General features: G+C 43.7%; 1 pseudogene; it reads right to left on the bottom strand.

The window, feature by feature from the left end:
- Positions 12,444-12,880, bottom strand: LOC100526256 (annotated as a pseudogene).

The following is a 16,895-nucleotide window of genomic DNA, read 5'->3' as shown; positions in this document are numbered from 1 at the left end:
GGGTGCACAGTCCAGGGATTGATGGCAGGCAACATTTTTTTCTTCACAATTCCCTGGGTCTTTGTTCAGGGTCCTGGTTGAGAACGGGGTGGCACTGATGCCATCTGGCACACTCCAACTGGGGAGCCAGATAGCACACCCCATTTCACTGTGGAGGGGCTTGTCCACTAGGGCATCCTCTCAATTCTCTTTACTTTCTACAGACGTGCTTTCTAAAAATTCATCCTACTCTAGGAAGATCAAGAAGACATTCACATGGGAGTTCTCATTGTGATGCTGTGGGTTAAGGATCAGCATTGCTGCAGCTGTGGCATTGGTTGCAGCTGCAGCTCGGATTCTGTCCCTGGCCCGGGAACTTCAATATGCTGCAAGTGCACTCAAAAAAGAAAAAGGTGGGGGAGGGGAGAAGAAGGAAGGGAGAGAGGGAAGAAAGAAAATGTTTACATGACTGGGGAAGCCAGGGAGAGACAAGAATTTCCTAAAATTTCTTTTTAGCTCTTGGAGGATGAATCCATTCTATTCTCTCACTCAAAGGCTGCCTTGTTTGTAATGAATTAAGTTCAACCCTTGCCCTGGAGAAAGTATTGTCTAACTTGGAGCCCTCTCTCCCCATTCCTCTCTGCCCCACCCCATGACTCAGTCATTCACCAAGAGATTAGTGTCGACTGAAAAAAAAATGCACAAGTTAAAAATTGAGAATTGTGTTTTATTAGGTGGACTTTCACTGCAGTGGGTGGCTGCAGTGGCTGACAGCTTGATGGCCTCAACAGTCTTTGTTTACTGATATGGCAGGCAACTTTCTTGATCCACACAGCTAATGTGGACTATGAATGCCACTGCAGTCACCCCCAACTGTGCACCCTGAGGGGGCTCAAAATGGAGAAAAAAGGATACTGGCCCTAGAGAGTTAAGGTGCATGTCAAAGGAGTGATTTCAGTGATTTCAATTTCTTCCATCTTCCCATACACAGAAAAGTGCTAAATTCATTAACTTGAGATGTCTAGTTTTTCTTTAGTAATCTTTTGATGTTCCAACTACCTGGGTTTTTCTGTTTTGTTTTTTGTTTGTTTGTTTGTTTGTTTGTTTGTTTTTTAAGAGGCTATCTCCTGAGCTTAAGTCTCAGTATGTCCACTGAATAAAACATAATTCTCAACTTTTATGTTGTGCATTTTTTCCAGCCAACAGTAGTGGTCAGGGATGTGGCTGTGGATTTCATCCAGAAGGTGTGGAGGCTGTGGAGTCTGGCTCAGAAGAACCCAGACAGAGAGGTGGTGCTGGAGAACTCCAGCCACAGTATCACTGGGCAATAAATAATGGCTTTCCTTCAGCTTAAAACCTGACCTGCTGAGCAGCTTCAGTCCCTCAAGCAGAAAACACAAAGGAGGAAGAGCTGACCTTTGCCTTGGGACTGGACCTGACGTCATCCTTCCAGGGCAAGACTGGGTGTCTTTGTACAGTTGAGAATAGGTAATCTATGTGTATGTATCACCTGTGACCTGTGTCTTCACGTCCTTTCCCCAGGCTGGATTCTCTTCCTACATATTCTTGCTTCAAACAGGGGAGATTTTATCCATCCAGCAAAGAGTAAACATAATGTGCTGTCTTGCTGATCTGAGGTTCCTTTCCCTAATGCTTTTGCTTTTTCCCTGCTGAGAATTCACTCTTCAGAAGTCCTTTGTGACACACACAGGTTTCCCTACCCTGTTTACCTCTGCCTTCTGAAATGGCACCTCAAAGACATATCCTACAGTCACCACCTCCTCTTCTTTCCCTATGAGGCAAAATTCCATTTTTTCCAAACCCAAACTCATCACCCAGCTGGGGCTTTTTGGGATAAGCCACAACATCTGTTGGGCCCCCATCCAGGTGAGCTGGGGCAAGGGGACACAGCGGTCAGCAGGTCCTAAAGGAGGAGACATCATGGCAGTGCTCTGGAGAAGGTTGACAGCCTGGCTTCCTAGGCTGTTGCTTAGACTGCCTGGCCCTGAGTCCCCACCAGTCTTTCTCCTTTCCCCAGGGGAGGGGTTCGAGCACACTTTGTCTTCCTCTGCTGGGAAGCTGCCTTTCTTGCACTGGGCTTGCTGTCTGTAACTCACCCTGTCTTCCTCTCTTCATGTTCTTCCTTCAGTCTGCCTGATCCTACATGAGCACCTGCTACCATGAGTGCCCAAGAGTTCTGAGCTGAGTCTCAGAGGGGCCCAATAAATACCTTTTCTCTGTCCTTCCTGAGTTCTTTTTTTTTTTTTTTTTTTTTTGCCACATCCATGTCATATGGAATTTCCCAGGCCTGGGATTGACTCCAAGCTTCAGCTGCAACCTATGCCCCAATTGCAGCAATATGGGATCCTTAACCCACTGTGCCAGGCCAGGCATTGAACCCTTGACACCACAGAGACAATGTCAATCCTTAACCTGTTGTACCACAGCAGGAACTCCCCCTCCTGAGTTCTCATTATTGTAACCAACAGGTTTGGGATCATGGCTGTGTGATCATGAGCAAGTGACTTGCTCTCTCAAGATCAAGATCTTGGTTTTCAGTGCATCGGACATAAATGATGGGGCTTCACTAATGTGCCCTGCGAGGGAATGAGAAGCCCTCTTGATGTGTGTCATAGCTTTAACATTTATATCCTTTATGAACTCATAGCTTACAGCATTATGTTTGTAGAGTTAGTTGTGTTATAAGGAAACTGAGAAGAAAAAATAAGTTATATACAGGCACACCTCGCTTTATGTGCTTCACAAATACAGCATTTTTTACAAATTGAAGGTTTGCAGCAATTCTGTGTTGTAAGGAGATGGTTAGCATTTTTTAGCAATAGAGTAGTTTTAAACTAAGGTATGTACTTTTTTTTGGGGGGGGGTCTTTTTAGGGCCACACCCATGGCATATGGAAGTTCCCAGGCCAGGGGTCAAATTGGAGCTGTAGCTGCCAGCCCACACCACAGCCACAACAACAGCTAGATCCAATCCACATTTGTGATCTACACCACAGGTCATGGCAATGCCAGATCCTTAACCCAGTAAGCGAGGCCAGGGATCCAACCCAAATTTTCATGGATACTAGTTGAATTCATTACCATTGAACCACAATGGGAACTCCCTAAGGTATGTACTTTTTAAAGACATGATGTTCTTCCACAGTTGATACACTACAGTATAGTGTCAACATAATTTTTATATGCATAGGGAAACCAAAAAAAAAAAATCCTGTGATTCCCTTTATTGTGATATTTGCTTTATTGAAGTGGTCGGGAATTGAACCTGCGGTATCTCCAAGGTCTGCCTGTACCACGTACTTTAAAATTTGTTGAGAAGGTAAGTCACGTGTTAAGTGTTCTTAAGAGACATATGCACAAAGGGACACAGGAAACTTTTGGAGATATTGGGTATGTTTATTATGTGGATCGTGGTGATAGGAACATGAGGGTATACATACGTCTGAACTCACCAATTTGTATAGATTAATTATATGCCATTTTCTGTATACCAACGACATCTGAATAAATTTGGAGGGGAAAGAAGTAGTAAGGCCATAACTGCATAAGGAACTTTATTTATTTATTTATTTATTTACTTTTGCTTTTTAGGGCCGCACCTGTGGCATGTGGAAGTTCACAGGCTTGGGGGCAAATCAGAGCTGTAGTAGCTGCCAGTCTATGCCACAGCCACAACAATGGAGGATCCGATCTGCATCTGTACACTACACCACAGCTCATAGCAAGGCTGATCCTTAACCCACTGAGCAAGGCCAGGGATCAAATCCGCATCCTCATGGATACTAGTCAGGTTCTTAACCCACTGAGCCACCATGGGAACTCCTGGTGGTTTGGGGTTTTTAATTAATTAATTAATTAATTGGTTGCACCCATGGCATATGGAAGTCCGGGGCCAGGGATTGAAACTGTGTCACAGCAGCGACTCAAGCCACTGCAATAACAATACTGGAGCCTTAACCCACTGCACCACAGGAGAACTTCGTGTTTTTATGACAACAGATTCTTGAAGAGGATTTCCTTTTGGTAGCTGACCGTTTCTTACTGGGGTTTGCCTGAGGCTCCCACATGGCTGGTTCCAAGTTTTGGGGTCCTAGTCCAAGCAGTGACTTGAGTGGAACTGTGTCCTTCACAGGGCATCACATTTGGTGCTGACTGATTTCTGCCTTGTACCAAAGACCATCTCTAGGGAGACTCTTTAAGACCATACACCCATTGATCATTCTTGCCTAACCAAGTCTTTACTGTGATGGTTACCAAGTTACAATTTTCTTCTCTTCTCTCTCTCTTTTATTTATTTATTTATTTTTTTTTTAGGGCTGCACCAGAGGCATATGGAAGTTCGCAGTCTAAGGCTCAAATCGGAGCTGTAGCTGCTGGCCTATGCCATAGCCACAGTAACGTGGGATCCAAGCTGCATCTGTGACCTACACCACAGCTCACAGCAATGCCCACACCCCACTGAGTGAGGCCAGGGATCAAACCCACACCCTCATGGAACCATAGTTGGGTTCATTACTGCTGAACCACAATGGGAACTCCCCAAGTTACCAATTTCTAGTCAGCACTAGGCATTTCAATAGGATGCCATTTTAAGAGAGAAAATACAGAATTTCCATATAGCAATGAGATGGATGCTCAAACCCCTGATTCCAGTGTCACCGGGCTGTTTGGAGTTGCAGAGAACTGGGAGAGCTCGGAGAATGACGCGTGGGGCAGGGAGTGGGAGAGGGCTGGTGAGGGAGGCCAGGGCTCCATGGATTTTTTTCACCTGCCTGGCAGAGGTGTCCATAGTCAATCCTGCCCATTGGTGAACTTATAAAATCATGACAACACAATAGCTAATTGCTGAGAAAAGGAACTTCATTGATATATTATTATTATTTTTCTTTTTTGGGCCATACCTATGGCATATGGAAGGTCCCAGGCTCTAGGGGTCGAATTGGAGCTGCAGCTGCTGGCTTATACCACAGCCACAGCAACACTAGATCTGAGTCACTTTTGTGACCTATGCCACAGCTTGCAGCAATGCCGGATCCTTGATCCGCTGAGCTAGGCCAGGGATTGAACCCACATCCTCATGGATACTAATCAGGTTCTTAACCCACTGAGCCACAATGTGAACTCCTGATATATTAATTTTTAATTTAAATAATGCATTCCTGTACCCATATATTTAATATTTAAAAAATCTGATTGTCCCTTAATAAGTCAATTTTTTAAAACCATATTTAAGCAAGACCGAGCATCATGATCAGATTTTTTTTTAAATGACAAGAATGCCAACAGCAGGGAAGAGCAGATCCCAAAGAATGAAGAGATTAGGGACAATAAGACATAATATAGAGAGTAAAGCACTGGTAAAGGCAAATGAGATTTATTATCCATGAACAACTGGGAATCATCAGAAAACCCACCTAATGCAGGTAAGTGTTCTTCAAACTTGAAAATGCTGGGGATTCTGATAAGATGCTGAGTGCAGCTCAGGGACCTGAGCTCCCAGTAAGGGAGATGCTCCAGGTGGGGGCCCAGATGCAGAGCTGTCAGTCTCCTGGAGGCACCTTGTAAGTGACAGGAGGATAAAGTGAACCACAGAAGGAGCAGCTGAATGAGGTCAGTCCTGAAAATGGGTTGATAAGGTCTCTCAGTGTGGATGTGAAGCAACAGTTGCCACCTAGTGATCCCTGTGGGATCTGAGTTTGGCCCAGTGACCCAAGTGTGACTCAATCTCAGGTACAGGCTACTACTTTTTTTCGCCTTTTTTTTAAGGGCTACGCCCACGGCATATGGAGCTTTCCAGGCTAGAGATCCAATCGGAGCTATAGCTGCTGGCCTACACCACAGCCACAGCAACACCAGATCTGAGCTGTGTCTGCGACCTTCACCACAGCTTACGGCAATGCCAGATCCTTAACCCACTGAGCAAGGCTAGGGATCAAACCTGCATCCTCATGGATGCTAGTCAGATTTGTTTCTGCTGAGCCACGGTGGGTACTCCAAGGCTACTGTTAAGCTCTTTTTAGGAGCCAGATACTGTGCTTTACCCATATCACCTTGCAGAACCTGAAGAACAGCCAAATAAAGATTACTCCCTTTCTGAGGATGGGGACATGGAAACTCAGAGCTGGTAGCAGCCAATAAGCTGCATAATCCAAACCTGAACCCCTGTCTGGCCCCCAAAGCCTGCTCTTACCACATACTAATTAAATGCCCACCACACACCATACACCGGGCTCATTAAGTGCATGTGTTGCACTTCCAGCCCTCAGCAGCACAGACTATGGGGGAGAAGGATGTGTCTGCAATGGATTACTTTCCAGCCATGTTACTAGAGCAGAGGGCCACCGAGGTACCGGCTTTCCACTCTGCAGACCTCTTTGGCTAGAACTGTAATAAAAACCCTTTTACAAAGTAGAACCTTGAGAGTTGAATAAGCTGGAGTAACATTATATTTACAGATAATAAGTAATAGAATCTGGAATTCTCACTGTATGTGGCCCAATGGGTTATGAACCCAACTGGTATCCATGAGGATGCAGGTTCAATCCCTGAACTTACTCAGTGGGTTAAGGATCTGGTGTTGCCCCAAGCTGCAGCAGAGGTTGCAGATGCGGCTAGGATCCTGTGTTGCTGTGGCTGAGGTGTAGGCCGGCATCTGTAGCTCTGATTCAACCCCTAGCCCAGGAATTTCCACATGCTGCAGGTGTGGCCCTAAAAACAAACAAACAAACAAACAAATAATTGAATCTATCTCAATTCTTTTCCTCTCACCATTTTTTTTTCTACACTCATGGCATGTGCAAGTTCCTGGGCCAAGAAACACAGACCACAGCAGTAACAACATGGAATCCTTAACCCAGTGAGCCACAAGGGAACTCCCTCTCCCAACTTTCTTTTTGGAGGGGCTGCCCCATGACATACGGAGGTTCCAGGCCAGGGATCGAATATGAACCAGATTTTCCACCATGCCACAGCTGCAGCAATGCCAGATCCTTAAGGCACAGCGCTGGGCCAAGGAACAAACCCTCACCACCGCAAAGACAGTGCCAGTTTCTTAACCCAGTGCACCACAGCAGGAACTCCTATATATATATATATATATATATTTTTTTTTTTTTGTCACATACCTCTCTATCTGCCCATCCATTAGTCCAAGAATCCAGGTAATTTTTGGATGCTGCATTTCAAAATCTCTGATGTCTGTTCACCCCTAAACACTTCCTCACATGTCATTAGCTAAAGTTCAATATTTGTTTACAATCCATTTTTAAAGGCAAAGTTACTTTCAATGAAGTGCACAATTCATGAGTAACACTGAATGAATTTTGACCAATGTAGATGCCCAAGAAACCCAAATCCTTCTCTAGACATAGACCATTCTCATCACTCCAGAAAGTTCCCTTGTACCCCTTCCAGTGAAATCCTTATCTCCATGGCCTCAAAGGCAATTGCTTGATTAGTGATTCCTGTCCCAGAACGTCACATAAATGGAATCAACTCTTTTTTTCATTTTTCTTGTTTCTTGAGAAGCCAATGACTAACAAAGAGTTGCATATGTTCAAAACACATTTCCTAGACCCCAATACATCTCTGTAAGAGAATTAGCTTATAGGAGACATTTATTTTATTTTATTTTTTTTATTTTAGGGCCGTACCCACGGCACAGGGAGGTTCCCAAGCTAGGGGTCACATCGGAGCTGTAGCTGCCGACCTATGCCACAACCACAGCAATGCAGGATCCGAGCTATGTCTTCCACCTACACCACAGCTTACAGCAATGCCAGATCCTTAACCCCATGAACAAGGCCAGGGATTGAACCTGCATCCTCGTGGCTGCTAGTCAGATTCATTAACCGCTGAACCACGCTGGGATTTCGTAGGGTGGCACAGGCAAGCCCTTCATACCAAGGTACCCATATCAATACACTGCATCAAGGAGCATCGCAGTCCCCAGGTGAGAGCAGAATGATCCCCAGGGTGGAAGATTCAGTGACTCCCTGTAGTCTGCCCCAACCCGAGCCCCTGGGCTGCTAGGCCTCCAGGTATCCCCACATTCCTCTATCTGTACCTGCTGTCAAAGATACCAGTATCCTTTGAACTCTTACAGGTTTTGTTTTTTTTTTTAGTATTTCAAAATATCAAATAGAAGTGATATACGCATCTTCAACCAGGCATCAGAGACTGACAAAAATGCCCTTTCTCCTCTTGGCTTTTGGCTGTTATCACACACTCTTAATAGCTCACATTTCCAGAATGTGTACACTGTCTCAGCCACTGTTTGAAATGTTTCACACACCGCATTTCATTTGTAACATCAGTCAGTAGCATAACGTCTCGTGCATGTTTGTGCCTGTGAGAGTGAGAAAACACGTTTCCTCTAAATATGCACTTTGTTCAATAGATTAAAAAAAAAAAACAAAATAGCCTTAAAGTTCCCCTGTGGTGTAACAGGTCACGGATCCGATGTTGTCACCGCAGCAGCTCAGGTCACTGCTATGGCTCAGATTCAATCCCTGGGTCAGGAACTGCCATATGCTGCAGGCGTGGCCAAAAACAAAACAAAACAAAACCCTTCAAAACACGAGGCCTATGGAGATAGAAAATCAAAGAAAGGAAATGGCTGGGCTAGAAAGATGCAAGTCCCTATTTAGTTCTCAAGGAAATCCACTCCCAGGGAAACTTTGGGATCTAAATATAATGAATGATTTTTTAAAATTTTGGATTTCTTAAAATTACATATTGAAAATGTGGATAGTTCACATTATAGGTAGTGGAGGTATCAATCATAAGAAATGGGCACAATGACTTTGATTAAGCAATTTTTAGCAATTTTTAAAAAGGCGGAAGAGGAGTTCCCGTCATGGCTCAGTGGTTAAGAACGCGACTAGTATCCATGAGAACAAGAGTTCGATCCCTGTCCTCGCTCGGTGGGTTAAGGATCCTGCGTTGCCACGAGCTGTGGTGTAGGTCGCAGATGCATCTCGGATCCCGAGTTGCTGTAGCTGTGGCTTAGGCTGGCAGCTACAGTTTCGATTGGACCCCCAGCTTGGGAACTTCCATGTGCCTCGGTGCTGCACTAAAAAACAAAACAAAACAAAAAGACAGAAGAGACTGGAGTTGCGAGTCCTGGTTCCCTTTGGTGGGATGCACGGTCAGGAAGCCCAGCTTCTAAGCAGCTGTATGACCATGGACAAGACATCTGACATCTTTTTTTTCTTTTTTCTTTCTTTTTTTTTTTTTTTTTTTAGGGCTGCATCTACGACATATGGAGGTTCCCAGGCTAGGGGTCTAATCCAAGTTACAGCTGCCGGCTTATACCACAGCCACAGCAACGTGGGATCCAAGCCGAGTCTGCTACAGAAACCACAGCTCACAGCAACACTTGATCCTTAACCCACTGATGGAGGCCAGGGATCAAACCCACAACAACCTCATGGTTCCTAGTCAGATTTGTTTCCGCTGAGCCACGATGGGAACTCGGACATCTGAGGTCTTTGGGCCTCAGTTTCTCCATCTGTAATACGTTGGTTTGAACTAATCACGTTGAGGTCCTTTCCAGGAAAGTCCGGGGTTCTCTGACCTTCCACCTGAGAGCCTCATCCCCTGGAAGTCCCACCCCCCGTTCTCCAGGTGGCCTCTGCATCACTGAACAGCAGGGGGCACCCTCTACACAGTGAGTCCTTCGCTCCCCTGCAGGCCCTTCTGGTCATCCAGGTGGAGACCGTGACAGGCCAGCTTCTCAAAAGTCAGGGTTCAGCCGTCCAGAGTCAGCCCTTTCCCTGAACCACAGAGGTAACCAAGGCCTCAGAGGAATTCACTAATTTTGTATCTTTCTGTTTGTGAGATTGAAATATTTCACTGTATTTTAAGTATTTAAGTATATCTATCATTGCAGATGATGGAAACAATGATACATATTCTTAAAATGCTATGGTAATTTTCTGCTTCAAAGCCAAACTCAGATACATATTATGGCCATTCCTTTTTTTTTTTTTTTTTTTTTTTTTTGGACTTTATAGGGCCATACCCATGGCATATGGAGGTTCCCAGGCTAGGGGTCAAATCGGAGCTGCAGCTGCCAGACTACACCACAGTCACAGCAACGTGGGATCCGAGATGCATCTGCGACCTACACCACAGCTCACGGCAACACAGGATCCTCAACCCACTGAGAAAGACCAGGGATTGAACCCGCCTTGTCATGGATGCTAGTCAGGTTCGTTAACTGCTGAGCCAGGACAGAACTCCCTCTTTTTTTTTTTTTTTTTTTTTTAAAGGGGAGAGAGTTTCACATAATCTCCCAGGTTTTCAGAGCCTAGATCCATTCATTCACTCATCATTGAGGGTCTACCATGTGGCAACCACTGTCTGTTTATAGCATTAACAAAACAACGCCCTTGTGCCTGTTAAGGCTTGAATTGTAAGAGCATTTTGAGACAGTGGCTGCAAGCGGGGCTCAGGCCTCAGAACACACACATGGAGCCATGTTTGCGGTAACAGGGTGGCCCTCAAGCCCCATGTAGTGTCCAATGAAACTGCCCAGAGGGCAGGAAAGCTGCTGTTAGTTGGGGAGATTTTCCACCAACAAAAAAATGGGGTCACAGAGAAAATGGCTATTGCGTGAGTTAAATATACAAAAATACCAGCTCAGTTTGTCTGCATTTATCAGGTAGGAAAATGGGTAGAAGGATATTAGCGTTGAGACTAACCATGGTGCTAACATACCTTGACAGTGCAAGTTCTTGAAATAAGCTGCCCAATTTTAAATGCCAACTCTGCCGACCACCCACTGGCCCAGTTTGGGGAATTTCTTAATCTATCTTCAGTGCCTCATGAGAGAGTCAGCGGGTCCATATATTTAAGCTATTAGCACGATGATCTGGTACATAGTAATTGCTCATCAATGCGATTATCATTATAGTGTTAAATTGGCCCAGTTCCTGATTTCATTTTATCTGGACTAAATTCTTTTAAACCCTACTTTTAAAACGCTGAATAAACTTGCCTAGTCAGATAACCCCCCCAAATCTATCTATCTACGCATCTATCTATATTGAGCACCTACTGTGTGCCTGGCACTGTTCTAGGCACTAAGGATTTGACGATAAAAAAGACAGAATGTCTACCTTTTCAGGAGCTTACAATTTCCAGGGGGATGTCAGGCAATAAATATATAAAAAAGTACACTTGATCTTAGCCAAAAGGCCAAGAAGCGATAATAAATATATAAAAAAGTAAACAAAGAAGTGAAGCTGTAATAAGTATAAATTGTATTTCTTTCTTTGGAATTACTTTTTATTCTTTTTTGGGCTTTTTTTCTTTTTCTTTTTTGCTTTTTAGGGCCACAATCCTTTTTCTCCTCCTTGGTCTCTTAATGGCCATTGATTCCATTACTCTCCTCTCAGTTTCACAGGTGATTACCCACCTTCTTAGAGTCTTTCTCAACATCTCCCTTCCCCTACCGGCCCTCCCACCCCTACATCAAATCAGTTACCGCACACACCCTGCCTGCTCTAGATTCTTAAATCTGTCGGGATCTGTCTGTCGCCTTGCCTCAGCCTTGGGTGCAGCCGTGGGCCCTTTGTCTTTTCTCTCTGCTCAGCCAGTGTGTCCTGGCCTTCAGAAAGCTCCTCACCGCCTTGTAATTTTCTGCTTTCCTGTTATCTCAATAGAGCCCTGACCCCTTATAAACCTCCAGCGGCTCCTTGTCGCCTTCAGGATAAAATCTCAACTCTGTTCCAGTCTGCCCCAACTCATACCTCCTTTTAACCTTCACTGGCCTACTCTCTGCTTCCCGCTGCTCCTCTTGGGATTCTGGGCCACTTCAAGCTATGTAGAATTTCCTCAAAACACTGTGCTTCTAGCTCCTCATCTTCCAGGACCCCATGGATTGAAATCACCTCTCCTCCCCACCCCCCACCCCTGGCAAACTCTTACTCATCCTTCAAGGTCCAGCTCAAGTGTCACCTCTTCTCTGAAGCTTCCCGGCCCTCCTCCCCATCATGTGACTTTCCTAGGACATCTGACAAACCTCTGCTTAATTTTTTTTTTTTTTAATTTTTGGCCACGCCTGCAGCATGTGGAAGTTCCGGGGCCAGGGATCAAACCCGTGCTACAGCAGTGACAACTCCGGATCCTTACCTGCTGAGCCACCAGGGAATTCCTTACCTTAATATTCTTTTATTATGATGTGTTACAACATGTTTCTCCTTGTTTTCTCTCCCATCAGGAACAAGATCCCCCCAGGTAGTTGCCAAATCTCATTTTAGCCTCCATCTCTCTCAGAGTTGACATTCAGAAAGTATTCAAGAGTTGGCTGAACGCTTGCAATGGAAATAAAAATAACGAGGTGGGTGGGTGACTCCACAGACTGCTGAGAATCACATTATTATTATTATTATTTTAAGGTTCTTAGTTTATTAGGCCCCTCGTGAAAATTTTGCACAATCAGCATAGACACAGTCACTGCAGTCTTTCCCCCTTCTTTTTGCCAGCACCAACATTGACCTTTGCACCAACTTTCTTCATCCTGTTCTTGCGTTCTTTTCTCTGTTTTCTTGAGGTCTTTTTCTTCTCATACAAGCTGTGTCTTGCAAGCCTGTGTTCGGGCTCATTTTTCTTTACGTTGTAATCCAAGGAATCATAAATCATGCCAAAGCCGGTTGTCTTGTCACCACCAAAATGGGTTCTGAATCCAAAGACAAAGATGACATTTGGTGTAGTCTTTACATTTTGGCTCATTTTCCCCAAATGTCTGTCTCAGGTCCTGCTGCCTTCCCAGGGTGAAGGACATGGATGGCCATTTGTTTCCGCTGAAGTAGTCAGCTGGTAATGAACTTCCTGGTCAGGATAATTACTGTGTCACTCATGACAGCGGCTGGTCTTCAAGCAATCAGGGAGGAAAAGAGGGATATTTCTTGATGGCCAATCATATCGAAGCTCATGGAAGGAACTTTTATTATTATTATTATTATTATTATTAAAGTAATTTACAATTTTTTTTTTTTTATCTTTTCTAGGGCTGCACCTGTGGCATATGGAGATTCCCAGGCTAGGGGTCTAATCGGAGTTGTAGCTGCTGGCCTATGCCACAGCAATGCAGGATCCTTAACCCACTGAGCAAGGCCAGGGATGGAACCTACAACCTCATGGTTCCTAGTCAGATTTGTTAACCACTGTGCCATGATGGTAAATCCTTTTTTTTTTTTTTTTTTTTTTTTTTTTTTGGGTTTACAATGTTGTACCAAGTTCTGCTGTACAGCAAAGTGACTGAGTCATACATACATATCCTTCTGATGAGCTTCAAGGATAAAAGGGAAGAGACTGCAGATGGCTTTGTGGGCCACTGCTTCTCAGAGAGCTAGAACACTCAGATTGGGTAAAATCAGAATCTTTGACGGAATGTATTCCTGTTTTGTCCACTTGACATTCTGGGGTTCTATCAGACTGGGTCTTTACAAAATGAAATAAAAAGATGTCGACTATAGAGTGATTGTATTTAGCAAGACAGAAACCAAGAAAAAAAATCACTATATCAGTAAATTGCAAGTTCAGAGCTCTAGAATCAATTCATGGGCTCTAGCAAGGGGTCAGATGTTAAAGGGTGATCTTTTTTTAATCTTCCAATTCATTGTTCAAAAATATTACAAAAGCTAAATATATATTTTGAATTCCTTGGAGTTCATGATTCTGCTGGGAATCATTATCTTGCCTGATTATTAAGTTCATTGATGCAATGTCAAAGATTTTCTTTTTGCCCGAAAATAGACTTTCTCAAAAAAAAATTTTTTTTTTTTTTTGGTCTTTTAGGGCTGCACCCACGACATATGGAAGTTCCCAGGCCAGGGGTCCAATCAGAGCTGCCACTATTGGCCTCCACTATAGCCACAGCAACACTGGATTCAAGCCAGTGTTGGACTGACACCGCAGCCCATGGCAATGCTGGATCCTTAACCCATTGAGCAAGGCCAGGGATCAGACCTGACTACTAGTTGGGTTCATTATTGCTGAGCCACAAGAAATTTTAGGAGCCACTCCTAGAATTTCTTAACAAACAAAAGGATCATCTTAAATTATATCTTAGATTATACATATTTAAGCAGAGTAATTTTTAAAATAAATATACACCTCCCACAAATATATACACTTACATTAGTTTGATATATTACCTGTGTGTCTATATTAGTTCGATAACATGATATAACACATACACAGCTATAAATGCTTGTATTGGGTCCTTACTAGGCTGCTGGGATTCAAAGTAGAGGATCCTGCTCCTACACCCGAGACACTCCCCGTCTCATTGGGGAGAGGATGAGGTCAAGAAATACAGCAATGTATTGCGTGTGGAAAGGTCTTTAACATCCTGTTGGGGCACAAAGTTCCATCAGATAATTCTTTGACAATGCTGGGGTACACATCGCAGGGGAACACAAGCTGACTCCAGGTGTGGCCAAAAAAGCATGCAGTTTATTTTTTTATTAATTCAATGAATTTTATTATTTTATAGTTGTACAACCATCATCACAACCTAAGTTTAGAACATTTCCATCCCAAACCCCTAGTCCATCCCTCCCCCTGCAACCTGTCCACTTTGGTAATTGTAAGTTTTTCAAAGTCTGTGAGTCTGCCAAATAAGTTCATTTGTATCCTTTTTTTTAGTTCCACATATAAGTGATGCATATGATGTTTGTGTCTCACTGTCTATCATGCTTCACTTAGCACAATAATTTATAGGTCCATCCATGTTGCTGCACATGCCATTATTTCATTCTTTTTTAGGGCTGAGTAATAGTCCATTGTATATATGTACGACCTCTTCTTTATCCACTCCTCTGTTGATGGATATTTAGGTTAAAGCATGCAGTTTAATCAAGCATATTCACACATAAGCAAATGGGAGCTCAAAAAAGAGGCTCCCAAAGTAATTGAGTTTGGGCCTCTTCCTTTACAGTGAAGGTCTGAGGCAGAGGAGCTGTGGTTTGTGCAAGGTCACCCAGGTCACCAAAGAGCAGCAGTCATCCAGGCCAAGTCCAGGACCTCATCCCACTTCACAGGGGGCCCTAAGTTGTGAAGTGTGTTCTAGGGAAGCTTGGTGTTACTGTAAGAGATGGAAACCGAACTTTAAGCTCTGTGCTTTAGAGGTACTTTCCCTTTTATTTAACAATCACTTTCTGGGAGTTCCCACTCTAGCGCAACAGGATTGGTGGCATCTTGGGAGTGCTGGGATGAAGATACTGTCTCTGGCCTGGCAAAGTGAGTTAAGGGTCTGGCATTGTTGCAGCTGCAGCCTATGTTACAACTATAGTTCGCATCTGATCCCTAGCCTGGAAACTCCATAGGCCACTGGATAGCCAAAAAAGAAAAAAAAAAATTGCATTGTTATAGTTTTAATTAATTTGCTGATTTAGGAAATAAACTTCCTGTTAACAATAGGCTGGGATGCTTTCAGCTCAAAGATAGACATTTATGTCAACCACACATGGTCATATATACATCACATGTGTTGGGAGCAAATACATTAACTGGGAAGATCCCAAGATGCTTCAAATTTGTGGTTGTCACTGATGGATACACAAGGTAGGAAGAAGACTGCAGTGAATTGGTGAAAAATTACGTGTCTTAAAAAGGCAAAATATGTCAATGTATTTCTTTCCTTTTTTTTGGTCTGTTTTAGGGCCGCCCCCATGGCATATGGAGGTTCCCAGGCTAGGGGTCTAATCAGAGCTACAGCTGCTGGCCTATGCCACAGCCACAGCAACTCAGGATCCAAGCTGTGTCTGCGAACTATTCCACAGCTCATGGCAACAGCGGATCCCTAACCCACTGAGCAAGGCCAAGGATTGAACCCACAACCTCATGGTTCCTAGTCGGATTCATTTCCACTGCATCACGACGGGAACTCCCCCCTTTTATTTTTTAATGAGAGTTGCAATGTTTATTTTAGGTTCTCTCTTGGGTTTGTTTGTTTGTTTGTTTGTTTGTTTGTTTTAATGAGAGTTGCAACATTTAATTCAGGTTCTTTCTGGAGTTTTTTTGTATTTGTTTTTTTTTCTTTTTTGCCACATAGGCAGTATGTGGGAATTCCTGGGCTAAGGGTTGAACCTATGCCTCACAGCAGGAACTAGAGCCACAGTGGTGAGAACACAGGAATCTCAACCCGCTAGACCATCAGAGAACTCCCTCTTTTCCATCCCCTGTCATGTGAGTATTTCAACAGGCTCTAGAAGGAAACTCTCCTTTCCTTACTTTCACTGTTTTCTAAAAAGGAATGTTTCTTTCTTTCGTTTTCTTTTTCTTTTTTGTCTGCCCGGCAGCATGTGGAGTTCCAGGGTCAGGGATCAGACTGGAACTGTGGCTGCCACCAAAGCCGCAGCTGCAGCAATGCCAGATCTTTAATCCACTGTGCCCGGCCAGGGATTGAACCTGCATCCCAGTACTCCCAAGACACCGCCAATCTTCTTGTACTATAGCGGGAACTCCAGAAGAAATGCTTCTTGGTTTCATCTCTCTATTCTTTATTCATATTTCTTCTCTTTTTATTTTCATGATGTGACACTTTGAAGGCTTAAGTGCTTTTGAAATGTGTGTTAGCCAGAGATGTTCTACATATATACATATATACAGTTATACATATATCCACTCTTTTTCAGAATCTTTTCCCATATAGATTACTACAGAATATTGAATAGAGTTCCCTGTGCTATACAGTAGGTCCTTGCTGATTATCTATTTTATATACAGTAGTGTGTATATGCTAATCCCAAACTCCTAATTTATTCCTCGCCCACCTTTCCCCTTTGGTAAGTTTGTTTTTGAATTCTGTGAGTCTGTTTCTGCTTTGTAAACTAGTTCATTTACATCATTTTTTTAGATTTCACAGATAAGGGATATTATGAT

This window comes from Sus scrofa, chromosome 17 (assembly GCF_000003025.6).
Source record: "Sus scrofa isolate TJ Tabasco breed Duroc chromosome 17, Sscrofa11.1, whole genome shotgun sequence".
Classification (NCBI taxonomy): Eukaryota; Metazoa; Chordata; class Mammalia; order Artiodactyla; family Suidae; genus Sus; species Sus scrofa.
The sequence above is the reverse complement of the archived record's forward strand: the minus strand, read 5'-3'. Positions and strand labels throughout refer to the sequence as shown.